The sequence below is a fragment of the Octodon degus genome, unplaced genomic scaffold (assembly GCF_000260255.1).
Source record: "Octodon degus isolate 3935 unplaced genomic scaffold, OctDeg1.0 scaffold00116, whole genome shotgun sequence".
Taxonomy (NCBI): Eukaryota; Metazoa; Chordata; class Mammalia; order Rodentia; family Octodontidae; genus Octodon; species Octodon degus.
In genome coordinates this window covers 4914521-4919164 of record NW_004524692.1, presented here as the reverse complement: position 1 = coordinate 4919164, position 4644 = coordinate 4914521, and the positions used below count along the sequence as shown (strand labels likewise).

At 38.3% G+C, this 4644-nt stretch overlaps 1 protein-coding gene across 2 annotated transcripts in view; it reads left to right on the top strand.

Moving 5' to 3' along the window:
• Window positions 1–4644, top strand: part of Atf6 (activating transcription factor 6) — a 274808-nt gene that overhangs the window by 211740 nt on the left and 58424 nt on the right. The gene's annotated exons all lie outside the window — the stretch shown is intronic.

Genomic DNA, 4644 nt, shown 5'->3' with positions numbered 1-4644 from the left:
TATGTCTCGGTGTGTTTTTCATTGGGTTGAGGTTCTTTGGCGTTCTGTATGCTTCAGTTACCTGAATGTCAGATTGTTTCCTCATATTTGGGAAGTTTTGTGCTATTACTTCTGTCCATATTCTTTTAATGTCATTTGTATTGACTCCTTCTTTCTCATTGATGCCTATTAGTCTCACATTGTTCATCTTTGCATCATCTTGCATGTGATGGATTAATTTTTTTCCTGCATCCTCGTTGTTTTTAAGAGATCCTTTCTTACCTTTTCCCTAGCTGCACAGCGTCTTCAAGATCTGAAACTCTGTCCTCACTTTCACTTAAACGGTTTTGCAAGCTTGTGATTGAGATTTTAATTTCCTCTATATCTCTTTGACTCTGCTTCATGTGATCTATTTCTTTCCTGTATTACTCATTCAAGGAATCCGTCATTTTTCTAATCTCTTCTTTTTTTTTTTTAATCAATGTCTTCTTTAGAAGCAATTATAAATTCTTTTACTGCAGTGTTTTTTTTCAAATTGGGTTTCCTCCCTATATTTCTGTAGTTGATTCTTTACTTCAGATGCTACGAATTCTGAGAATTCTTTTTTTATTTCAGAAAAGAATTCCGCTCGGAGTTCCTCTATAACTTTCTGCTGTTGCTTATTTACTATCGACACTATTAATTCGTACATTTGAGCTGAGCTAGTGGAAAAGAATTCTGCTCTGAGTTCCTCTGTGACTTTCTGCTATTGCTTATTTACTATTGACACTATTAATTCATGCATTTGAGCTGAGCTAGTGTCCTCTGCACTTGTTCTGGGTGGGCATTAGGTGTCTTCCCTGTGTTTCTGCATTTTATTCTTTACTGCAGATGTTATTAATTCTGGGATTTGTTTTTTCATTTCCAATCTGAGTTCCTCTAAACCTTTCTGCAGCTGTTTCTTTATTTAAGAAGCCATTGATTCATTGCTTTAAGCTGTGTGATTGCCAATTTGTTCTGTGTTAGTATCCCCTGCACTTGTTATAGGTGGGTTTGGGTTCTGAGATTGCATTTTGCTCCTTCTCGTTGTCATTTTGTGTAGCAATGTCTTTTGACCTTTTTTGTAGATCTTTGTTGCAGTTATAGCCTTAGCACTGAAGTTCAGGTGTATATCTACAAAGTTTGGATTTGTCCAGCTGTACTTGGCTTGGGTCTGGCTGCTTTGCTCAGTTCCTTCCTGTTGCTGCCCTTGGAGGTGAACCTGTTGTGCCCACATGGCAAGATGTTCTGGTCCTGGACTAGCTGGGTGGTTCTGTCCCATACACTCTCTGCAGGGATTGCAGCTGAAGGGTTTCACCCCAGGCCTGTATGCCAGGCCTGAGCTGAGTCCGGAGGGGACAAGGTGGAGTAAGGGGGAGAGGAGCTCTCTCACACACTCACCGGGCCTGGACTAGGAGTGGATATGGGGGTTCCCGGAACGCAACAGAAATTCTTACTCTCTGGGCAGGGTGTGGGGGGGGGTACTAAAGAGTGATGGGGGGTGTCCTGAGAGGGTGAAAGAGGGTGTCATGCATGCTGCACCTGGGCTGGGACCAGTAGGTCATGCCAGCACAGGGTATCCGGAAGCTCTCCCACACACTCACCGGACCTGGGGTAGGACTGGATCTGGGGGTTCCCTGAACACGGCAGAAATTCCTACTGGGCAAGTGGAGTGGTGGGGGGCGTCCCAAGGGGGTGGAAGAGGGTCTCACCCACGCTGCACCTGGGCTGGGACCAGTAGGTCCCTCCGGCGCAGGGTAGCCGGAAGCTCTCCCACACACTCACCGGGCCTGGGCTAGGACTCTTCTAAAAATTATTGTAATAAAAAGCTATGTATATGTTTTAAAGGTTTTTAAAATAATTACATTGTTAATGTAGATATGATGATGAATTCAAAACTATTGATGATTTTTAAGGAAAAGAATTCTGGAAGTTATGCTTCTTACAGTGTAAGTCAACATTTCCTGCCTTAGGGCCAGGGAGGTAGCTCAGTAGAATAAGCGCTTGCCTGGCAAGCATAGGGTCCTGTGTTCAATTCCTGGTACCACAAAAAAAAAAAAAAAAAATTCCTGCCTTTAAGTTATGTCCATTTATGATCTGTTCATTTCCTGTGTTGGGCTCTTGATAAATAATTCAACAAGATAGAACATAGAAGAAGTTTATTTTTAAAAAATAGCTACTTTGTAGACATCTTTGATCAGGGAAGAAACTTCGTATCAGCAGCTACAGTGTGTTCCATAATTTGACTGTTTTCACTGATTGGTTTTTACTATTCTCTTTCCCTTCTGCATAGCATGTGAACTGTTAGTGTGGTACATGAGTAATAAAAACAGTACTGTTATACTAATTCTACCATATCATTATTCAGAGCCCGAGATGATCAAATGACTACTAGGCTAAACTATCATTATATCGAATCTCAAAGGAATTTGCATATAAAAGAAATCTCATATTTACAAGCAATAAATAGTATGTAAATGCCCATGTCAGCACATGAAACACAGTTTTGGTTGGAAAAGGCGTAACAGAAGAGCTGAATAAACCAACCAAATCAATGTGTTGGTTTTAATAATAAGAGGATGTTGATACAACTGCTTTTGATGATCACAATTTTGTGCAAATGGCTCTCTCAAAGCAAATATACTATCCTGCACGAATAGGTTGGTTGCCTAGAAGGCTGAGTTGTTCCTTTTCCTTTTATGAATTCATTTATCCTGAGATGCTTGCAAGTTACGTATTTTTTGAGAGCTGGGGTTTTGCAGTCCTGTATTTTCATTCTATTTCATAATTCCATATAGAAAGTTGAATGCAGTCTTTTTTTTTTTCTGGCTCAGCCCACCCAGAGGGCGGGGCTGGTGCAGCATGTAGTGCCAGGGATTGAACCGAGGTCCCCTGCGCCTGCCAAAGCTTGCCTAAGCAGACACTTGAGACTGCTGAGGTATCTTGCTGGTCCCAGTGGAGTCTTAAAACATTGTTTTTTGGGCTGGGGAGGTAGATCGGTGGTCTAAGTGCCTGCCTGGCAAATGCACAGACCTGGGTTGAATCCCTGGTACTGCATGTTGTGCTGGCCCCAGAACCCCAGGCATGCCGTGCCAACCACCAAAATGGGGCATGGTGGTGCACGCCTGTAACCCCAGCACTGTGGAATCTGAGACAGGGGGATCACTATGAGTCTGAGGTGCATAGAGAGACCTTCTCCCAAATAAATAAATAAATAAACAAACAAACAAACAAACAAAACAATGTTTTCACTTATCTTAAATGAATGAAAAATTATAGTTTCTTAGGCTTTTTGGTCATTACTAAAACCAGTAGTAAAATTCCATACTTAGAATTTCTGATAAGAAAAGGAGGAAAATCACACTATTCTCTGAAGAAAAAAAAAAAAAAAAGCAAACATTTTCCTCTCAAAATATAGAGCAGAATCTACTACTTAAGTGTAACTGTCAATTAACATGATGAAAGTTAACATTTATTGTACTAACATAGTGGGTACAATTTTGTAAAGACCTATGTTTACATTTTGAGCTAATGCACTAATTTCACAGTTTTCTAGGGGAAGAGGAATAAAACTCAAATTGTGTTTAGAATTTTGTTACAGTTTGGCCCAATTTTGTGGGTCTCCCCACCATTAATGATAATATAACCAGCTAGCCTAATTCAGTAGTGACATTGTAGATCAGCTTTAAATCAGAAATAATGTGCCAATTAATTTTTAAAAAGAGAGATCTGTTAGGTAGTGTAGTTTAAATTCTCAGTGCCTACAGTAGAGAAAATAAAAAACGAAAAGATATGAATGGTGATATAATTTTGATGTCTAGCATCTGTTTGCATCTTGGGAGATAAAATGTGCACTGGAACATAAGGAAAATGGGTATCAGGCTGTGGGGAGTATAAGGTATTTGTTTAAGGATTGAGTTAATCTATGAATTAGCAACACTTTAACTTAACTAAACAGAGCTTTTGTTTTTTAATATATTGACATGTCCATAGCAAGTAACCACAATAAGCCAATCTGGTTACAAGTGTTGATTCAATAATTTAAGGATGTTAAGGTAATCCTACCTTTCCAAGATGGCTGAGCTCTGCTGTCTTTTTTTCAGACAATCATAACATGATTGGTGCAGTTCAAGTATCAAATTTGTATTCCAGGCAGAAAAAAAGAGGAAAGTGTAGTTTCTGTCAGTAAAAGTATTTTTTTTCATAAACTTTATTGAAAATCAATAATTACATATCATATTAAAAATTATAGACAAATACTGAAATGTGAAAGATATAAGATAGAATGATTTTCAGAGAAATATTTCTTTTTTTATGGTTAAAATTTAAATTTTATTTTTATTTTTTAGTAAAGCAGTGCGTAGTTTATTAACCCATTGTTTCTCAATTCTAAATTTCTCTTTTTTTCATAATTTTATTGAGAAACAAATAGCAGTGAGACAATTTCAAACGAAATTGGTAGGACAGTTTCAATAATTAACACATTGCATGCGTTCTTCTTAGTGGTTAATTACTGTACAAGATGCGGACATGATATCCTATTTACAAACACCATTAGAACAAATCCTTCTATTCATTAAGAGAATGTAACTATATATCTATCCTAACCACTTTGAATACACAGATACAAAATGGACATTCATCTGT